This window comes from Lissotriton helveticus, chromosome 4_1 (genome assembly GCF_964261635.1).
Source record: "Lissotriton helveticus chromosome 4_1, aLisHel1.1, whole genome shotgun sequence".
Lineage (NCBI taxonomy): Eukaryota > Metazoa > Chordata > Amphibia > Caudata > Salamandridae > Lissotriton > Lissotriton helveticus.
This window is the reverse complement of record NC_136063.1, coordinates 980,520,994-980,544,730: the sequence shown is the minus strand read 5'-3', so window position 1 is coordinate 980,544,730 and position 23,737 is coordinate 980,520,994. Positions and strand designations below refer to the sequence as shown.

Sequence of the window (23,737 nt, the reverse complement as noted above, 5' to 3'; positions counted from 1 at the left end):
TCTTTATTCTTATAAACTAGCAGGAGCAGTGGCGCGCAGCCCATGTGCGCGCGCTATAAGAGTGCCCGCGAGCCATGCGCTTAATGAGCCATGATGATGGAGTGAGTGGCGCGCGCGCAAGAGCAAGCACCAGACCATATGTTTTGAATTATCGCACCTGTGTCTGGGCACGATAATTCAAAACATATGGCGCATGTGTGGGTAACGGCAAGCAATAGGCCACACACGCACGAGCCTCTGGTGAGCTTTTCAAAGCCCCTTACTAAAAGTCTCGCCAGTGCAGGGCATGTGCGCTGCTGCAGGCTCAACATAAAAATGAAAGTAAGAAGAAGAAAATTGGCCCGTGCAAAGTGATGACTCCTGCCAGATCTGAGCCAGTGACGTGAAGATAGAGATAGGGACTTTGCAATCATGTGCCAAAGGAATTTTACGAGCACTCGACTGCCAGATAAGAGACCCTGCTGAAGTGACTGCAACTCTACTGGAACATTTTGCCTTCATGAGAAATGGAGAGAGTGGTAAAATTGCTAAATAAAATTTTTTCTGGAGACAGGTAAAATTCACATATCTAGACAGCGCTCTCCTTCACGCTTCCGTAGTGAAATGGCGAGCAGACAGGTGGGATTAAAGGCAATGCGTCTGTGAGGCTTGGAGGAGGACGATCATCCAGTGCATGAGAACCAAAGCCCTACTGTGAGTTGGATCAACTGGTGGGGTCAATATGTGAGAAGAAGCCAAAAGCCCAGTTTGCGCACTGAACCATCGATCTCAATTGGACAAGTCTAGGCTGAGCCCGTGATGGCACATGGACCTCGTCTCATCGACTCGCTCCATCGAGGTCCAATGGCTGCATGCAGAGCCGATGTATTCTGATGTTCTCGTGAATATGGGATGTTCCAAGAATACTAGTCTACCTAATTGAACAATGGCGCGGAAACCAAAAACAGGCTGAAGATCATACACTATGGAGGCAGTAGTCATAGGAGGACCAGACTAATGCGTGTACAAGGATTCCACACAGACCAATCCCAAACAACAGCTGGAAATTAAACAAACATACACATGAACATTTCCATAATATTGAACTTTTCAAAAGTGACAGTTTTCCGGCTGTCCAATAGCCTAATGACTGTGAAAACTGCAAGGAAGATAAAGCAGACGAAGTGATAGTACCAACCAAAAAGGTGCTAGCGCATCACCACTCAATGGTTTCTGTCCAATAGAAACAGATGGCCCATGGTGTGTTTGCTACACAAGGGCTTTCAAAATATGAGGAGGACGTGTGGTACCACCAGGTGAGATGAGAGAGACTGCTGGAACAAGCAGCAACTGCATCCATCCAGTACAGAAAGCGCCACATCAGTAGCCACCCTGTTGGCCGTGCTTTCCTGACAATAGTGTTTCGTAGTGACTATTTTTTGCCCACCTTCACAGGTTTCTAAGTCAACTACACGCATACAAAAAGGGTTCTTGGTGGCTGGTAGTTCAAAGACTCTAACGGATTCTGAAGTCAGGGCACTAAAGCGTGCTCTTTAAGTCAAAGCAGAGGCTACAGATAACAATGATTTTAAAAAAAGGGAAATAAGTTAAGCCCTCACTGCTGATAGCTGGAATCAGCAGATCGCCCTGGAATCCCAGCATGGCCATCTAAGCCTTTCATCCTTCAGATGTTAATCACCATTGACAATGGCCTCAGTAGAAAATACACCATTAATGCATCCTGAGGCCACAACAACCATCTTGGACATCACTTACATTTTCTTAGCAAAGGTCAAATGAGCCCTAACAAAAAAATCCACACTTTACCCCAATGAGGGGGGCGCTAGAGAGCGCGCAAGCAGCATGGCCACACTGATGTGAGGCTCCTGCTTCCTGGAACTGATATCCTCAACTTATCCTGAACAATTGGGCGCTAATTGGGCTAAATTGTTGAGAGATCGGTGGCGCTACCCTGCGGCTACAAGTGGAGTGAAGTGGGGAAGGATCGGCGGCGGACAACCAGAGCAGCGGGCTCCTGAAATCTGAGCCGCGCCGCCCGCCTGACCTGCATGGAGCTGTGACTCGGCTGCAGTGGCTGGGAAAGGTCGGGGATTACCACGAGGCAACCAGGCCGCACGTCCGGCAACAACACAGTGAGTTAGTGTTATCGCTAACGACCGAGTCACGGCGCAGAGGCGGACTGCCCGTGCAACATGACGCCAAGGAGGCATTTATGGAGATAGTACTGCTGGGGGTGGCAGCGCAGGTTTCCATGAGGCCACTGCCCGAGAGACTTCGCTGAGAGCCATAATGGTGTTGCGATGTGATTGATGGATGCGGACATACTGACGGAGGCGGCGAGGACTGTGTAGATGAATTTGTGGGGAGCCCACATTGCGCAGCGGTGGAGGATTGGCGCGTGTCCCCCCCCCACTGTGAAGATCTAGTGAACACCGGTGCAGGATAATAAATATACTGAGGAGGCCGGACATACCACGGCGGCTGCGGGGAAAGCGCCTTTGGCAGGAGAGCCGTTCTGAGGTGTGGAGAGGGGCTTCGCGAAGATACTGAGCAGTGTTCTTCCCCTACACGCCTCGGTTACGGTATGGAACAGTCTGTGTGATGCCCGTGGGGAGATGGGCAGTGGCAGTGCGTGGATAGCCGGCTGAGACGAGAGTGCAAGAGGAGTGAGACCCTTACTGGCCGGTGCGCAGCACCTGAAGCGACCTGCGACAGGCGCGATAAACCCCCTTGGAGCGGCAGAGCATTGGGCGGTGGTTTGACGGGGACTGTGACTGCATGGCCGCCACTTGTACTCCCCCCACCATATTGTGGGTGCTGGATGTCGCACGCTGCTGCGGTTTTACGGACTTAGCAACCTGCTGCCGTTGTGCCCTACAGGGCTTTGGAAGGGGCTCAAGTAGCTCCGTGAATCGCCATACATTGGTGGAGAAGGCAGCTGGCGATTATGAGGTGATGCTTCAGCGGGACACAGTCTTGGGCAAGTAGCTGACCCAGTGAGGTCAGAGCAGCTGAGAAGCACTGGACAGAGCAAGCTGACGCGACAAGAGTACGGGGCAGGATCAGCTGCTGACGACGAAAGGGCCACGTGGTGACTCGGGCTGGCCCTCACACTTCACCCTAGACTGGTGGTTGCCTTGATTACTCCTGATACATACGCAGAAGGCGTCGCACTCCTGCTGAAATATGGGGAAGCCCGACACTCGTCAACCAAAACTAAATTTCGAAGCTGCAAAAAGGGAAGCAAATCTACTGCTGACGACCAGGAGCAGGACTTGGCTGAGCGCGCTGGAGGGGGAGCCAATTCACAGGCCTTGGACATGGCCAATATACTACAAGAGATGCGGCAAGGATTTGCAACAGTGGTGGATAAGGTGGACCGGATGTCCTCTAGGATGGATGCCATTGCACATAAGCTAGATGGCCACGAAGACTGCATTAAGGAGGCGGTAGGACACATATCAGAATCAGATGACGTCACTGCAACCCATAGAGTGCAACTTACGAGAATAGATAAACTGCTACCCGTCATAGCCACAAAAAACGAGGACTTGGAAGCGCGCAGTCGGCGCAACAACATACGCGTCATAGGCATACCAGAATCGACAAATACTGGTAGAATGGAGGACTATATAGAAAAACTACTGCTGGAGTCCATAGGCAAAGACGCCTTTTCCTCGCAGTTCATAGTGGAAAGGGCACACAGAACCCTCGGTCCACATCCGGTGCCGGGAAGCCCCCCACGACCTATAATTGCACGATTACTTAAGTATAGAGACAGGGATGTAGCCCTCAGAGCTGCGAGAAACAAGCAGAAGTTGACATATGATGGTAACACCTTTTCCATATATCCAGACTTCACACCTTTCGTGCAAGAAGAGCGCCGGAGTGCTTGTGGAAGTCAAGCGGAAGTTGCGATCGGAGCAAATTGATTACGCACTCCTCTACCCAGCAAAACTCAGAGTGACGCACCAAGGGAAGCAGCGATTCTTCACGTCTCCCCAGCAAGTCGAAGACTTCCTCTGAACATTGAAACGAGCAAACCGGGGTGGAGTGTGACTGGAGGCCTCGCAGCGGAATGGTGACATGAATGAAAATGAGGATCTGGAATGACTGACTCCAGCAAAGTAATCTGCACACATCCAAGAGAACTATTACGGATTGGTAGGCTGGGTCGGACAATCTAGCTGATGCGAGGTGAGATCCTTCCAGTATGGCTCAATTGTTTACATGTTTTTGTGGTTCAAGGCATGCTCCCCCTCCTCATGATAGGGCCGGCAGCGCCGTCGGAGGAGAACTTAAGGGGAGCGAGGAGACTGCGTAGCTGTCTAGAAGGTCCCCCTATGGGTATTACCCCAGGGAAGTACAAGTTTTGAACTATGAGGGGAGGGTAACGGAAGTGGGGTTCCAATTTGGATGCAGGGTGGGAGGGTGGACGTGGGATTCTGGCAAGATTGGGTTGCTTCAGTGTGTGGGGGGAGGGAATTTGCAGTTCTTGTTGAATAGACGTAGGTCTGTGGGGGGTTTGTTCGAGGGGGTTATTTGGTACATGTGGTTGTCAATAAGCACATCTAAGGGATTTACTGTATGGTCGTACACAAAGATTAATATTACTTTGAAATGTCCTTGTTGTACTGGAGCCGCAGTTGTTGAGCGACTAAAGGTGGTAGATCTGGAACAGCGGCAATGCTATCCGATGGAGCACTGTAGAGATGTACAAGGCCTAGCTCATGACCCTCATTGATAGCACTAAACTAAACATAATTACATGGAACGTACGGGGGCTGCGTGACCCGCGTAAGAGACGCCAAATACTATCCTATCTTGACAGACACCAGGTATACGTAGCAATGCTGCAGGAGACACACTTCAACCCAAGACGTAACATCACATTTGCTTGTAAATGGGCGGCACACAGGATCTTTTCTTCTTTCTCTTCCTATGCGAGAGGTGTGGCGATTCTGGTTAAGAGGGGCACTCCGTTCACACTAGCAGGAGCCACGTGGGTTGCCCAGGGGAGATATTGCCTGACTTGGGGGAGGTTGGGGTCTGATTCTGTTACCCTGGCCTGCTGTTATGGTCCTAATGTGGACGGCCCCCACTACTTTACAGAACTATGGGCATAGATTGTGGACATTGGGTCCAACCATATTGTGTGGGGAGGTGACTTTAACATTGCGCGGAGTCCGGATATTGATAGGTCCCAACCAGCTCCCCATCATTACACAAAAGCCTGTGCCATGCTGCATTCCACACTCACGGACCACAATCTGATAGATGCGTGGAGACACTTGCACCCTAACGACCTAGAGGGTACCCACTTTACTGCGCAGGCGGCGACATGGGCGAGACTGGACTATATTTTCTTGAGTGTCGGGCTGTGTCCGGCGATTTTACAAGTGCAACACTTAGCCAGGACTTACTCGGATCATGCACCGGTATGGCTTACATTGTCCTCCACAGATTATGGTCCTCCCAGAAGCAGCTGGAGGTTGCAACCTACCATACTACTAGACACTGTGTTTCAGGAGGAGCTCAGAGTGGAGATCAAAGATTTTTTCATACGTAATAAGGATTCGGTAGATAGCGTAGAAATTATCTGGGAAGCTTTCAAAGTGCCGTTACAAGGCTTTTGCATAGCAAAGGGTGCTGGGATGCTTAAAGATATTTTGAACACGTTACGTACACTTGAGACCGAGCTTAAGTCATTGGAGAGCAGATTAGTTACTAGGCCGGATGGCATAACACAATCTCAGTTTAGATCGAAACTCACAGCCTACATGTATGAGGCTCGCAGAGAGGCGAGATTTTGCGGGAAGTATTGGAGGGCCCGCCGCTATGGCGAGGGGGAGAGGCCTGCGAAGGCACTGGCAGAGACGATTCGGAGGTCATGAGGCTCTAATGTAATCCTAGAATTGGAAGGGTTGGACGGCATTGTATATATGTACACTGTGACCATACTTAATGCCTTCACTGAGCACTACACGGCATTGTATACAACCACTAGGATGGGAAAATTGAACCTAGATGCATATTTGGACGATATATCGCTGGGGTGGTTGAACGATACACAGCGGACATTTGTGTGTGCCCCGTTCGAGCTTGACGAGGTCAGGGAAGCCATCATGCATAAGCAGTTGGGTAAGCCCACGGGGTCGGATGGTATCCCAGTCGAGTTTTATAAAACCTATACTGTGTGAGGTCTATGAGGATGCACTGGAGGTAGGGCGTCTTCCCCCTTCCATGAGAGAGGCGATCATCGTCTCCCTATTAAAACCAGGGAAAACACCGCACCACTGTGATTCGTATAGGCCCCTGTCACTGCTCAATTGTGATGTTAAAATATTAGCTAAGCTCATAGCTAATCGTCTCAGTCTACTCATGGAACATTTAATACTGCCTGACCAGTCGGGATTTGTGCCCGGGCATGCAACATCCCATAACTTGCGGACCCTATTCACAATATTGAATAACGTTTCTTCGGAGTTACCTTTGGCAGCAGTTTTCCTGGATGCCACAAAGGCTTTAGACTCCATTGAGTGGGACTATTTATTTGGTGTGATGTCCCGAATGGGATTCCCACCCTTTTCCTTTCCTGGATACGTTTGTTGTATTGCTCACCTACAGCTAGAATAGTGATTAATGGCAAAACTTCTGAGGGTTATTCAATAACGAGAGGTACGAGGCAGGGTTGCCCCCTGTCTCCCCTGTTGTTCGCGATCGCGGTGGAACCACTGGTGGCTAAATTGCGTCAGCACCACCGTGACAGAGCATTGCAATGCAACATGAGGCAGATATTGGTTTCCCTCTATGCGGACGACATTACACTCTACATACGAAACCCCCAACAGAACTTAAATATTATCCTTCGAGAATTTATAGTGTTTGGATTGCTTTCAGGGGTCCAGATAAACTGGGGTAAGTCCAGTATCTTTCCCCTTACTGATGCAATGAGTCGCTTTCCATTGGACTATCCGATGGCATGGTGCGAGGATGAACTGAAATATTTAGGCATCCGTGTGACGAGGGATAGAGATGAATTGATGCGTCTTAATTACGGGACCGCTATGGTTCGAATTGCGGATAATATATCAAAATGGATTACCCTCCTCTCTCCATGGCGGGCGTGTGTCTTTGGTAAAGATGGTTATATTATTTCAACTATTGTATGTTTCTTAATATACCCTTTCACCCGGGGTCATTCTTTTTTTCAAACAGTTGCGGTCAGAAATGACGCGATTAGTGTGGGGGGGGGTAAAACCGCAAGATTACGGTAGGATGTATTGACGAGGCCCTATTCTCAGGGTGGATTTGGTGTACCTAATTTTGAATTAAACTATTACAGCGCACATGCGCATTATGCCCATTTTTGGGTGCATCAACCACGTTATATGCCCCAGGTGGCGGCGGAGCATTGGCTCACTCTTCCCTTTCCCATTGAGGCGGCGGTGTACATTCCGACCCCCACGCGGGATAAGACGCCGACCACAGTGAGTTGCACGGTGGTGGCCTGGGCACATGTGAGTTAGATGTTGGATGTGCCTATGCTTTACTCGCCATTGTTACCGCTGGTATATCATCCCGCCATGCCTCTTCTTCAGGAGACACTTTTCCACAAGTTTAAAGATCGCACTAGGATACACAACTGGGGGGACATGTATCAAGAGGGGTTATTCCGCACAGTGGCACACGTGTTCCAGAATATAACACAGACACCCCTAGAAACCTTCCTATACATTCGCCAGCGGCAGGGAATTCGCTCTATTACTCCTGATTTCCCTTCAGAGCCACCGACTTTTACACCGCTACAGCTGACACTTCGGAACGAGAAGGCTAAACGGCTGGTGTCAATACTATACAAAGCAGTACACACACAGAAGATTGAGCAACCTGCAAAGGCAAGGGAAAGGTGGGACCTCGAACTGGGTATAACTCTGACGGATAAACAGTGGGAATTCTGCTAGCTGCAGACTGAGCGAATTTCAGCTAGCAGTAGGTTTAGGATTATCCACTATAAATTCCTACAAAGACTGTATTATTGTTATTGTTAGTGTTATTGTTATATGTACTTCTAAAGCGCGACACTCATCCAACAAGGATATCACGGCGCTAAAATTGAACAGTAAACCATAAGCAAATTTCCAGGGACTACTATCATTCTATTTAGGGAATAATGCAGTTTTTCGTTTTTTTCTGAAAGTGAGGTAACAATCAGTACATCGTAGATCGATAGGCAAGTCATTCCAACACTTAGCGGCAAGGTGCGAAAAGGCACGTCCACCCATCCTGGATAATTTTATTCGTGTGGTGACTGCTTTAGCTGTGGCTTGTGAACGTAAGTTCCGAACTGGGGCATAGAGCTTGATTCTGTTCCGCAGGATGTAAGGACCAGTATTATGCAAAGTTTTATGAGCGATGCACAGCATTTTGAAAGATGTTCTTTGCCTCATAGGCAGCCCAGCCAGAATGTATAGATACAAATTGAGGGATACCGACTCGTGTGATAGGTGTCATGTTGAAGGCGCTGACTTCCTGCACTTGGCATGAGGCTGTCCGGAGATATATAAGTATTCGGCGCAGATTTTTCAGGCTCTGTCCACTATGATTAATGCCCGGATTGACATGTCCCCACTGATGGCTTTATTGGGGGTAAGTGGAGCGGCTAAGGGCGGAACATCGTAAATTTGTGGCCTTGGCGTTGCTTCAAGCTAAAAGGGGAGTGGCATGCCACTGGGGAAGAGGGAGAGCACCCAAGTTTAAGCTGTGGCTTCATGATCTAATATATTGTCAGGAACAGCAGACGATCTATGCGGAACTTCTGCCACCTACATCAAGGCCCCCGCGATATTTGGGTACCACTGCAATGTTATCTATTGTCCCACTCTCCGAGCAGTCCTTCCGGGGCGGAGTAAGCCTGTTCGAGAGCAGGAACTATTAAATGTCAATGTGGACTATCAGGAGTTGGTTACACCAGCTGGACTAGACCTGAGGGAGGGTTTGGGTGCTAGCTGCCTCACTAGTGGTTGACCTGTTGGGTTGTGGTGGAGGTGCCCCCTTGCCCACCTACCCTTTCCTCAATACGACCTGTTCTAGTCCCTGGGTTTCTATTGTTTCATTTCTTTTATAATGGGTGTGTAATTTATCTGACTGGTTTGCTCTGATATAACAACGTTGAACAATGTAACAGGAAATAATTGATTTGCAAGACGAACACTAAATGTATGTTTATGACACATTGAAATAGCTGTATGTATATGACAACATGTGTACCACGTTTATGGTTGTTTTCTAAAAATCAATATAAAGATTTTCACAAAAAAAAAAAAAACACTTTATCCAAATGAGCTTCCCATGACAGCATCATCAAACACCTTCCCTTCCAGCGGAAATCTCAAACATGACAGTCGCTGGAAATCTTCCAGACAGCAACTTCGTCTTCAGGCCCAGCTCCGACCCTAGGAATCGGGGTCTCCCTGCTACTGTGGTAAATAGACTTCCACCACACTGTCAGCAGACACACTAGAAATCATTGCTTATAGCAGGCACACTGCCCACTGTTGGAAATGGCAGACACGCTATCAACCAATGGTAATGGCAGACACGCTATCGACCAAAGGTAATGGCAGACACACTGTCAACCAACGGTAATGGCAGACACGCTGTCAACCAACGGTAATGGCAAACACGCTGTCAACCAACGGTAATGGCAGACACTCTGTCAACCAAGGGTAATGGCAGACACACTGTCAACCAAAGGTAATGGCAGACACGCTATCGACCAAAGTTAATAGCAGACACGCTGTCAACCAAAGGTAGTGGCAGACATGCTGTCAACCAACGGTAATGGCAGACACGCTGTCAACCAACGGTAATGGCAGACACGCTGTCAACCAACGGTAATGGCAGACACACTGTCAACCAACGGTAATGGCAGACACTCTGTCAACCAACGGTAATGGCAGGCATGCTGTCAACCAAAGGTAATGGCAGACAAGCTGTTAACCAACGCTATTGTGGTAAACAGACTTCCACCACACAGTCAGCAGACACACTGGAAATCATTGCTTATAGCAGGCACACTGCCCACTGTTGGAAATGGCAGACCCGCTATCAACCAACGGTAATGGCAGACATGCTGTCAACCAACGGTAATGGCAGACACGCTGTCAACCAACGGTAATGGCAGACACGCTGTCAACCAACGGTAATGGCAGACACGCTGTCAACCAACGGAAATGGCAGACACTCTATCAACCAAAGGTACTGGCAGACACGCTGTCAACCAAAGGTAATGGCAGACATGCTGTCAACCAAAGGTAGTGGCAGACACTGTCAACCAACGGTAATGGCAGACACGCTGTCAACCAACGATAATGGCAGACACTCTGTCAACCAAAGGTAATGACAGACACGCTGTCAACCAACGGTAATGGCAGACATGCTGTCGACCAAAGGTAATGGCAGACACGCTGTTAACCAAAGATAATGGCAGACACGCTGTCAACCAACGGTAATGGCAGACACGCTGTCAACCAACGGTAATGGCAGACACTCTGTCAACCAAAGGTAATGGCAGACACGCTGTCAACCAACGGTAATGCAGACACGCTGTCAACCAACGGTAATGCAGACACGCTGTCAACCAAAGGTAATGGCAGACACGTTGTCAACCAACGTTAATGGCAGACACGCTGTCAACCAACAGTGATGGCAGACACTCTGTCAACCAAAGGTAATGGCAGACACGCTGTCAACCAACGGTAATGGCAGACACTCTGTCAACCAAAGGTAATGGCAGACACGCTGTCAACCAACGGTAATGGCAGACACGCTGTCAACCAACGGTAATGGCAGACACGCTGTCAACCAACGGTAATGGCAGACACTCTGTCAACCAACGGTAATGGCAGACACGCTGTCAACCAACGGTAATGGCAGACACGCTGTCAACCAACGGTAATGGCAGACACGCTATCAACCAAAGGTAATGGCAGACACGCTGTCACCCAACGGTAATGGCAGACACGCTGTCAACCAACGGTAATGGCAAACACTCTATCAACCAAAGGAAATGGCAGACACGCTGTCAACTAATGGTAATGGCAGACACACTATCAACCAATGATAATGGCAGACACACTACCAACCGCTGGCAATGGCAGACACACTATCAAACAGTGACAATGGAAGACACGCTATCAACCATTGGTAATGGTAAACAGACTACCCATTATTGGTAATGACAGACACACCATCCATCATTGGTAATGGCAGTCCATGCTTCTTGGGGCCACTAGGCAATATAAGATTCATTAATATCATCAACCAGTTTTTCTTGCTTAGAAATTCTCCCTTGAAATGTGCTCACCACTGGCTTAATCATAAATTGAGAAACCTCCTACCTCTTAGGACAAAAACTATTTGCACTGAAATTCCTATATACCAGGAAATGAAACCCCAGCTCATACTATAAACATCCCTGCATGACTCTATATCCTGGCTAATTGACAAAGTATGATGTTACAACGTTCATACAGGGGTTTTTTATAAAAAATAAACAAAACCATGAAATTGGACTCTGCCTGTTCAGGCTTCTGTCCTCCCTGCTGCCTGATCCATCAACCCTACTCTTCCGCGTGGGTTCCCTGCCTGCTCAGCACTCTGCCTGCTCCTTCATCTGCCCTCTCTGCTGCCTGCTTCAGCCACCCTGCTCATCTGCTGGCGCTCTGCCTGCCCAGACCTCTGAGATCTCTGTGCCTACTCGGCCTCTAATGTCTGGGTGCCCGGGTGAGGTAAACTGCTCATCAGAGAAGGCAGACACTTTGAAGAGTTGTGTGCACGGGGTATTCAACACTTGCCAGCTTTTTAGCCTTCCTCGCTCTGAAATTGTCACGGCACTTACAAAACTACAAATGAACCGCAGGCGCCCTTCGCAGGGACCCACAGCAGCAGCGCAGCACTCTCTGTGCAGGCACAAAAAGTAGACGCACTGACAGACAGACACAAACCTATCCATGCACAGTGTGCCCTGCCCGCATGTACGCTGCTGTCACATTGGATAGCGCTCCCTACTTCTGTTTAGGTGCAGAAGAGCTTTGTACAGAACTGTGTGAATGTATGCACATGGGTACAAACTGCGTACGTATGTTAAAACAGACACCGTGCATGAACACTGCACAGGGAACTAGCACACGTAGAGACGTGAAGTAATCTGGTATTTGTACATAGACACGCACATGTATGTACACACCTAGATATCCACACAACTTGTAAATCACGGTCCAAAGACCACGAACATGTACATATGGAAACGTGTTAGACATCCACATTTAAAAATTAAATCGTATCATAGCAGTATTCTACGGACGCTTACACGCCCGGCACCCCCCACACATGCGGGGAATGCATATGTATGTCACGTATGCCCTTCCGCAGGGAAGATGACACAGCAGGAGCGGGGCCTTTGACATGAAAAGTTTTGTGTTTGCAATAGGGTACAGTGGACAGGACTTGATTAGAAGCAGCATTCCGGCCCGGAGGCCCACATGGGTATGAGTGTTATGTTTTGAACAGATGGTGTTTGTCAACGGTGCCTATTGAAAATTCGTGACTTGCTATCAGTGACTACAAGTACCAGCATGCCGGGAGAACCGCACACCTGTGAGCCATGAAATGAGTGCATGTGCATAAATACTTTCAAGCCGTTTAAGCTGTTGAACACCATTTTCCTCTGATGAAGGAGCCATAGTGCTCTGAAACGCGTCAGGATTAAAGGACATTACTTTGAACTCTGAAATGGTATGCTGTTTTTATATCCCTTGTCCTGGTCAGCAGACTCCAGGAAACCTACAATATGAGTCTCACACTGGTGCAATGACAACATCAATAAAATAGGCTGACTGCAATACTCAGTAAGCTTTTTTTATCATGGCACAGCAGAAATTAGGCAACTCAGAATATAGGCCATGGTCATTTGGCAAACCAGACACCATAAGCAATCTTGCAGGCAGGAAAGCATCATCATATCATGCCAGTGCAAACTTGCCCTTGGGTTTTAAAATCTTCCACATTTAAGGTAACATTACAGATTCAGTCATTATAGGCAGGATCACCTACTCTTTCACTAGTGATAGCACTGATGATTTTTCTAGTCTTCCTATGTTTAACATTGCCTCTGAGTCCCAACCATCTATAACTAATGGTCAGCATTTAATTTCATCTGGGACTGTGGCTGGTGCTAACCCGGGTCCCATGGGAGAGGTTACACAGAGCCATGGTCAAGCGAAATCTAGCGAGGCACCTTTGTCGCAACCTTCAGCGGAGGGCGACCTAGAGGGTGGTAATGAGCTAAGGACTACCACGGACTCGTGCAAGATTATAAGCTGGAACGTGGCAGGATTTAATGCTAAACGCCAGGATCCTGCTTGGCGGAACTTTCTTTCCAAGCATCATATCATCGCCCTGCAGGAAACCTGGGACACATCCAGTAATATTTGGTGGGATGGGTTTACCAGTTTCACAAGACCCGCAGTCCCTAGCAGAATGGGCAGGCCCAAAGGCGGCCTGGCGATCTTCTTTGCCTTGGACCTAAAAGGAAGTTTCAGGCAGATTAATTCTGAATCTGATAACATACTAATTGTTGAAAGGGTCATTAACAAAACTAGTCGGACCTTATATGTTCATTTTTATAATTCTGGGAACAGTGTCTATGATGCCGGTAACATCGCCAGCTTGGACAGCATTTTAAACACAGTCTTACAGAATATCGCATTCGCTTCTGAGTTCATTTTAGTAGGTGATTTTAATATTCATTTATGTAAATTAGCCTGTAAGGGAAGAGGAGTTAGCGAAGATGACGACGCTGCCCCATTAGTGCCTCACTTCGAACACTCAGTGGAGGGCCAGGAGCTTGAAGATTTACTTGCAAACTATAATCTATATGAACCCGATTTTGGCCTGAGAATACCAACCTTTATTGGTGGCCACCATGGAACGGTGATAGACTATATTTTTGTCTCTCTTGGTATCCTAATCCGGACCTCTGCCTATCGTACGGTAGCAACTCACTTCAGTGATCATAATCCAGTATTACTCGAAGTGGCTTGGGGAGCTCAGATGGGTGCATCACCGTCAATTGTAAAACCAGCACATCCCCTGAGGACCAGTGATCAAGATAGAAGAGTGAAGTGGGCAAATGTGATCCCGGATAATTTTTATAGTAAATGCCTTCCTAAGATTAAAGACCAGGTTGAGCTCTGTCAGAACCCGGACACTCAAGGGAACGTTATGGTAGCAGCCTATGAGGAAATTTGTGCCCAGGTCTCCAAGGATCTTTTAGCCAAACCAATTCAGGGAGCCCAGGGTCACAAGCGATGGTTCGATCCTGCATGTTCGAAGGCCCATAGAGATTTGCTGGTGGCTTTAAAAATTGTGCCGAGAGCTACTGATGATATCGTGAGGTTAAGGAAAATCTACAAGACTGCCGTAAAGAATCGCAAAGAACTCATCAAACGCGAAACTTGGGATAACCTCCTTTCGGCGTCGGTGCTGAAGGACAGTAGGAGATTTTGGGAGATCATCAAGCAGCCCCTATTCTCCGAAGATAGTAACGCACCCATGGACTGCGTGATTACTGATGATAAATGGCTGTCTTTCTTCAAAAACGTATATGGGGGTGATGAAGTTGATGAGGGCACTAACATGGGTCATCTGCCTAGTGGGGTTGCACATCCTATCATCTTTTATCCCCAAGAAGTGGAAAAGGCACTCTCGGCAACGACCAAACATAAGGCACCGGGACCTGATGGAGTCCCGGCTGATTTCTTCATGCACTCGCCTAAATTGTGGTCGAAGGTGTTGTCTAATGTATTTAATGCAGTTAATGGCAATTCAGCTCCTGCATCATGGGCCATATCTACCATCGTCCCCATTTATAAAAACAAAGGCCAGCGGGACGACCCAGCATTTTATAGGCCTATATCCCTTTTAGACTCAACAATCAAAGTTCTGGGCAGAGTCCTTTTATTTAGATTGAGGGAAAATGTTGAGGGATGTGGTGGGCTGTGTGAACTGCAATATGGTTTTAGAGAGAGAAAAGGGACCATCGAGCAATGCATTAATTTGCACTTACTTATCTCAAAGTACACGGTGGCCAAGGAGGGTTCAGTGTACCTTGCATTTATGGACCTCTCCTCGGCCTTCGACCTCGTAAATAGGTCCAAACTATGGCTGACCCTGCTGGAACTGGGCATCGATGAAGCCCTGGTCATGTTTATGGCCACACTGCACCAGGAGCTTTTTGCAGCCGTTCGTGTGTCAAACAACGGCAGGTGTACCCCTTTATTTAAATCCTTAAGAGGGGTACGGCAAGGTTGCATTTTGGCCCCCACGCTTTTCACTATCTATATCAACGGCCTGGGGGCGCACCTGCGAGGCCAGGGCGCGGATGTACCACGTGCAGGAGATGCCCAAATCCCGGCACTCCTGTACGCGGATGACGCCGTGCTGATTGCCCGCACTGGTGTTGGACTGCAGGTTCTCCTGAATTCCTTTGGGTCCTTTATGGATAATTTGGACCTTAAGGTTAATGTGTCCAAATCCCACACGATGGTCATGGGCCGCGAGTGTACTAAGAAAAGACACAAATCATTCTTCTGCAGCGGGGTCCCTGTCTCTAGGGTTACCACGTTTCCCTATCTGGGTGTTTTGTTCGATCAAAAAGGAACGTGGGGACCACAGATAAGTGCAAAGAGGTTGGCGGTTACCAGATCTGCTTCTGCGCTCTTGGGTTTCGCTGGTAAGCTGGGAGCCAGGCCTATGGAAGCGTTGCTAAAGATCTATAAGTGTAAACCTGTGGCCATTGCATCATACGGATCCCCTCTGTGGGGGTATGTAAATCTCGACCCCATTCAGAGAGCAGAAAACAGATTTATAAGATCCCTCCTATCTGTACCCCAGTCCACCCCAACCTATTCCATTCATAAGGAGGTGGGCTTGCCATATTTGTCGGACTCACTAAGTTTAGCGCCCTTGACTATGTGGTTGAAAATGTGGTTAAATGTTGACCTCTCACTGAATCACAAAATTTTGAAGGATGTCCAATCATTGGATAATTTTAGCAAAATTCCTTGGTTGGCCTACTTAAACAAATCATTTACATTTCTGGGTTGCCCAGAACTTTTCTTTTGCCCAGAAAATATTAGGGCCCAGGATATAGGCCACATAAAAAAGCTATTTAATGATAGAAAGGAAGCATGCCGTGAGGCAGTTGAACTGCAGAAACCAGCAGTTAGGGCCCACTACCTATTGGTTAGTGTACCCAATCTGGCACCTTATCTCGGCTTTGTAACGCTCCCTTATCACAGGTTTTTATTAACTAAACTCAGGTTTAACCTTTTACATTTTTATCTTGGTTCTTTTAAGGGCTGGCAGAAGCCAGAATCAGCCTCCCCCTGCAGTTGTGACCTTTTTTCTGTGCAGGACACAATGCACTTTGTCATGTTTTGCAGTCTGTATCATGAGCAGACGAAAAAATACTTGCTCCCCATTCTGAAAGAAGCAGGATTCACACAGGTGCGCCCTGCGCTGCTCTATTTACAGCTCATGACAAACCCCCGCACAACGTTTAGTCTTGCTAATTTCTTAGTGGCCGCTGCGAGGGTGAAAGCAGTCGGCCAAACCCCGCCCTAAAAAACTGTTTTTTGTAATGAGATGATATGTATCTTTTAAAATCTTGTAAATAGTATTTATAATGTACATCTAGTTTGATGTTCTTTTTTAGCTAATAGGAAGAGTAAGTATGCTTTCTATGGTATGTTTTATTGTTTTTGTTTCTTTGTATGACTTGGATTAAGTCGAATAAAGATATTTTGACTGACTGACTGACACTAGTGATAGTTGCCGAAAAATGTTGTACACCTTCTCTGGGGTGTATAACTAGAAAAGGTAAGGAAGCAATAAGTACCTATTGTGCTGTTCCTATTGAAGCAGGGTCAAGATTGATTTGCAGGTGGCATGGTGGGCAAAAGAACAATGGGTTGGAAAGCTATCCAGAACAATTGCCAGTGGTTAGATATATTGCAAGCATCCTCTCATCACCTTTTGTGAGTTTGTTGTAATGGTCCAAGTGGCTATATGTATGCTCAGTCATGGGTCCTCTCTCATGGCGCACTGGAGTCAAGCTAAAGATGACTGAAGAGCCCCAAACATGGTGAAACCGGTCTTGGGTTGCAAATGGCTGGGTCCAAACTGGGATGGCATTGTGGGCAAAAGTGATTAGACAGAACATTATTTTCATTACCTTTTGTGCTTTTCTGATCTCGGATTTTCATGTCCTCTTTGTTCTGATTCCCCTGGTCATCTGGTTTTCTCTGCCTTGGTGTGAGACTTCCTGGGCCTGCTCCTCCTGGGCTCCATAGTGATATTCCTGGTCTCCTTTGTCCTGGTCCTCCTAATGCTGGTCATGTGCAAATGCCTATGCATGTAGGAATTGGAATCAAATGTGTGATTCCTTAACATTGGCTAATAGCGATTCGGTAGTTGCGAATCGCTATTAGCTAATGTGACTCCTTTCTTTCCTATGGGCCTGCAGGCCCATAGGAATGAATGGTAATGCATTTGCAAACTGCAATTACCAAATTGGTAATCGTAAATTACAAATGGAAATCCAAGGGTGTCGGGGGCCTAAGGCCCCCCTGAAGCACCCCCCCCAAAAAAGTAAGTGTGCGCATATGAAGCAAAGTGCGCTACATGGCATGCTTCGAAAAATGCATTTTTGTGCATTTTTCGAAGCATGCACAAATTGCCATCAACTTGAAGTTGATAGTAATTAGCGTTTCCTAATTGCACAGTTCGTATTTAGGAAAGGCATAAACGCCTTGGCATTACGGAATCGCAAGTTGCGATTCCCTAAATGCATTTGCAATTTAGATAAATCTGATTACCAAAATAGCAAATGACAAAAGGTACCTGCATTGGAAAAGGCCTTTTTCCATTCGCAAACGGGCCAATTCTGCAAATCGGCCAGGCTTGATGCATGTCCCCCTAAGGGAATAAATTAAATGCAACTTTTAAATCCAGTACCATGTGCGTTAATTGAATTGCTTTCTGATAAGCATGGCGTGAAAACTTCACTCCCTTATTTTCAGTTGACCCGATTTGGGGCATGTGCTAAATTTACTAAAATCTGCTGTGACATGGGGCAGAAATCGGGACTGTTCTGGCAAATCCAGGACATCCTACTTATAAAGAACTGGGAAAATAAATACTAGACTTAAGGAAGCACAAATGCAGTTTCCATCTTCCGAGCATATTACTGATGTAGCTGCCTTTTTTTTATGCTGAGGTTGTTGAGAATAATGAGAAAATCAACAAAACAGATATTTTTTCCCAATTCACTGTACATATCAAAAAACAAATATATGAAGAAAACACTTCAAAAGAATTTTAGAGCTATCTATTCCTAAATTATTACCAGCGCACTCTCAGTGTTGCCAAGCTAACAAATTAACAGAAAATCATATTTAATTATCAGCTCCACGCCATACTAGAATCTGGCAACATAAATAAAAGAGCAATATTTTTCTTCTGGGACCTTATTATATTACTGATCAAAAATGGGGCAAACATGCAAAGCAGGTTCCCTGCGCTCCAGTGGACTGACCACTGGCTAGTCCCTCGATTTTGGAACACTCATAAACCCCCTGCTCTGATGCCAGGATTACGGGACGCACGAAACTGGTCCGAACTTTAGATAAGTGGGCCGATGAGCTACAAGCCACAACACCATCTATTAACGTAGATCCCGTAGTAGCTAATGATGAATTCAACAACTGGATAACCAAATCGCTGAATATCATACTCCCAGTTAAGAAAACCTTGGTAAAGAGATCTAGGACCTCGGCCCCCTGGTATTCTGAGGAGTTCAGGGATATTAAACGCAAGTGCCAAAGGTTAGAGAGGAAATGGCGCCTGGGTTATACTGACCCAGATAAAACCTTGTACAGAAAATCCATCAGGGACTACAAGAAGGAAATAAAGAAAGCACAAGCCCTGTACTATACAAAAAAGATTTCCGAAGCCAGCTTCAACTCTAAGGAGATCTATCTGATTGTAAAAAGTCTCACTAAACTTCCCTAGCTCCCCGTAAATAGTGAAGACTTACAAGCTCGCTGTAATGATCTAGCGGACTTTTTTTTATAACAAAGTGGATCTCATCTACTCATCCTTTTCAACCACCATTCCAAACGCTTCAGTAGACATCTTGGCGTATTCTAAGCAGGATACAATAGGCAACTTGTCATCTGTGCTGGCTGAGTTCCCTTTGCTACACTCGGACCTACTGGCCACTTTAATGGCGCAGGTTAAATCAGGCTCCACCTGTGATCCTGCTCCTCCGAGCTCTTTAAAGGCCGTTGGCCACACTATCCTTCCTGTCATGTTGGAGGTACTTAATGCCTCAATCTCCACTAACACGGTCCCACCAGCATGGAAAGAGGCTAGGATGAGGGCACTCGTGAAGAAACCCAACATGGACATTAATAACTTCAGTAATTACTGTCCCATTTCCCTGCTCCCTTGGGTCAGCAAGATATTGGAGAAATACATCAACAGTCTTGTGACTAATTTTCTAGAAAATAATCAGTTGCTTGACCCTTCACAAATGGGTTTCCGCCCCAAACATGGGACGGAATCTGCCTTGCAGGCAGTTCTGGAGGAAACTAGAGGTATCTTAGATCATGGGGGGATCGGTGGCAGTCATTCTCCTCGATCTGAGTGCCGTTTTGACACTGTAAATCATGAAATCTTATTGCAGCGTCTCTATGACATCTTGATTCAGGAAGGAGCGTTGAAGTGGCTCAGGTCATTCCTGAGTGATAGGACTGTTCAGGTCTTTGAGGGAAATACCACCTCCACTAGCAGACCTCTGGGCTGTGGAGTCCCGCAGGGCTCCTCGCTTAGCCCAACGTTGTTTAACGTTTATATGAGGCCGCTGGCTGGGATCGTCCGTCCATATGGTATTAAGATCGTTACCTATGCGGACGGTACCCAGCTGGTGGTCTCTCTGACTCGGACAGAGGGCTCTGCGGCCACGGTAGATCTGGCGGGCTGCCTAAGCGAAGTAAACAGCTGGATGACCCTGTCTTGTCTCAAACTTAATGGGGACAAGACAGAGGCCATGCTGCTGGGCCGCTTGGCCCCATCCTTGGTGGGCTCGATTTGGCCAGCCTGTCTGGGTCCCCCTCCAGCCCCCAAGAATGCCATTAAGAGCCTGGGCATCTGGCTGGATAGGTCCCTAACGTTAGACTATCAGGCTGTCAAGCTACCTGCCACCTGTTTTGGCCTTCTCAGAATGTTAAGGAGGATTCTCCCCCTGCTACCATTCAAGGCCAAACAAACTGTCGTACAGGGATTGATCCATTCTAGGCTGGATTTTGGAAATGCACTCTATCTTGGAGCTCCTGACTTCACACTGCGGAAACTGCAAGTTATTCAAAACTGTGCGGCCCGGACCCTACTTCAAATTCCCGTAGGCTCTCCGCCAAACCTGGACTAATAACACTGCACTGGCTCCCTGTCAGGGACAGGATTAGTTTCAAGTCCCTCTGTATTGCCCATCAGTCATTCTGGGAAACTGGTCCAGCAATCAATCGTCCTTTAATCACCCCCTACCTCCCCAGCAGACAGCTACGTTCCGCCAACGCGTTTCTTGCTGTCGTGCCCAAGGTTAAACGGACCAGATTGGGAGGCCGTTCTTTCACCCTGAATGTTGCCAGGCTGTGGAACACTTTACCCCTCCACTTAAGGTCCAATCCAGATCTAACTTCCTTCAGGAAACACTTGAAAACTTCTTTGTTCAATAAATAGGTCCCTTTCAACCTCTGTGTCATCCGCCCAACTGTAAGAACACCTTTTTAGTCACAGCGCTTGGACGCCTCCGGGCAGCTATTCACGCTTTACAAAACGCATTTTCATTTCATTTCATTTCAGATGAATGCCACATTTAAAATAGTTTAGCTTAGCCACTTGCACAGGCGGTACCTCACTGCTTTTTGGCTACATAAAACACTTCCAGTCCAAGCAGATACACACTTTTAAGCCATCTTGTGTGTAGGTGTGCTCTAAAAAACAAAGATTCATTATGCTTTTGCCCCTTTTTAAGAGAAGCAATACAACATTAGCTGTAAAAAAAAAAAGCTATAAACGTGTAGCCTTACGTATGTTATGTTAAAACACTTTACCGTTTACGGATTGGGACTGAAAATTCAAATGCAAAATATTATTCTGTTGTCACATTAGGTTTTTGGAAACATCTAGTGCTTGATTTCAAGATGGCCGCCCCTTTTGTCCAGCAATGGGAGCCATTTGGTAGTCCTTTCTCTATTTACTGATGTTGTAGAATTTTCCAGAAGCTGAAGACATTCAGTTGTTGTACTGACTTGTGAGAGATTCTACAGTTGTTACAGCTCCATTGTACAGTGAGTGCATGTTTCATTTTTATTTATTTGTCCTCAAAGATAGAAATCTTTATTTTGAAGTACACCTAGCTGAGTTTTTGATGCAGAGTGCAGGATAGTGAATTTTGCTGTGGGTTCAGATTTGAGTGCAGGTTTCAGAAGTGAATCTAGCATGTGCTTTAAGTTTTGAGGAAACAGTTGTATTGATTTGTATTGCAAGTGCAGGAATGTAGAGACTGCAACACTGCTGTTGAGGCACAACCTGGATTTAAGCTCCATTGTACAGTGAGTGCATGTTTCATTTTTTATTTATTTGTCCTCAAAGATAGAAATCTTTATATATATGTTTGAAGAATACCTAGCTTTTGATACAGAGTGCAGGATTGTGAATTTTGCTGTGGGTACAGATTTGAGTGCAGGTTTCAGTAGTTATTCTAGCCTGTGCTTTAAGTTTTGAGGAAGCAGTTGTGTTGATTTGTATTGCAAGTGCTGGAATTTAGAGACTGCAGCACAGCTGTTGAGGCACACTCATAGCATGATTTCAAGGTGCAAGTTGATGGTTGCAGTTTATGGTTGCAGGGACCATGTTGCAGAACTCGAGTGTAATTCATTTTAAAAGTAGTCAAATATTTTGGAAGTTACAATTCAGCCATGGGTGCAGATGTCTCAAACTAAAGTGACATGCAGTATTTCTTCTCAAAGTGACTACAAAGCAGTGATATTTTGATTCAAACATATGATAGGTAAATTGTATTGCAATCTCTGGTTGCATCTTTTGTGCAGGTTACTTTACAAAAGTCCTCCATATTATGCCGACAAGCCTCAACCTTTTTAAAATAAGTTAATAATAATGAAATAATTTAGGAATCATTCCACATTCTCTGGGCTGCCAAGTTCTTGACCTGCTTTTACAAAACATATTTTTGCCGCTAGTGGGCTTATCTTTTTATTCATGTGAAAATACACTTGTAAACTAAAACTCAAAGCGCATAAGTAAATGTCTACCATAAAATAGATCAGTCATAATTTGTCAGAAGTGTGTTTTATTTAAATTGTGTATTTCTTTCCTGTTCCTCTTTCATGCTAGAAATCTGGGAGCACTCTTACCTCAGCATTGATCACCGTCGCTTGGATGGTGCTCTTCTGTGCGTTTGTCAGAGCTCTGTCGCTAGGACTTGGCTGTGTTCCTCAGCCAATCACAGCAGATGGAACATTCTGTGTTGATGCTCATTAGGTAGTACTGTTTAGCTGTCACTGACATAACCCATTCCTTAGCCCACAGTCAAATGATATATAGAACCTAAACCTCCCTTTACAGAAAGATAATTTGGATGTCATTATTTAAACTTTGCGGTAAAACTATAATGAAAGGAATAATCAAGACCATTAAAGTACAAAGTGCCTAAAATGAGTAATTTGTCAACCTCTGGTATGTTTTTCATCAGGGCACTGAAATTCTGTGGCAGGGAGGGGCCAAATTATCTGGCATGGTTGGCTAAATTATGTGGCAAGAAGATACAAATTATGTGGCATAGTATGGCACATTGTAAGGCAATTTTATTTTGACTTTTGTAATTTTTAATACATTTTAAAAGTGTCTTACCGACGTTTTCATCTCAGAACTACCAATTTAATACTTAGAATCAGCAGTTAGCAACTGAATGGTGACCAGTCTTTGCAACTTGCATTTCAATGTGCAGAAGCACGCGTTTCCACACTATTATTTTTTGTTAAAATCTGCACACATGCACCAGATAATGGATTATTTACAAATGCTTTGAATCCATAACTATGCAGAAGATGCTGGAGCTTCTGACTCACATAATTCAAATGGCCTTGGTTTGAATAGGGCTGTACACTTTTCATCTCACAAATGAGATTATATGTGTGTGCATTAGATTATAGATATTAGTATCCGATTCCTACCACATCCTTCAGTATTTCACATCTTATTCTGCAGCAATAGAGGTTGAGGTTACCACTATAACATTAATCATAAGGTTATTTATGTAAACCTTTATTGAAAGGCATAACTTGAGGGCAAAATCTCGTTTAAGAACAGATTGCCCTAGTGTAGTAAAATAACCCTGTATAAGGGCCAGAGAGCCCTAATATGCAGGCAGATTTTGATGTAAAGACCAAGGGCACAAAGTCAGATTCTAATATAAAGTCAGAGATCTCTAACATCTACTAGCTGATCCTAATATGAAGGACAGAAAACCCCAATCTGTAGAGAATATTGGGGTTTCCTGGAAACACCTAACCTTAGGTCAGACACTCAT

General features: G+C 46.2%; 1 protein-coding gene across 3 annotated transcripts in view; it reads right to left on the bottom strand.

Moving 5' to 3' along the window:
• MPPE1 (metallophosphoesterase 1) overlaps window positions 1–23,737 on the bottom strand; it is a 766,027-nt gene that overhangs the window by 436,832 nt on the left and 305,458 nt on the right. The window lies entirely within an intron of this gene.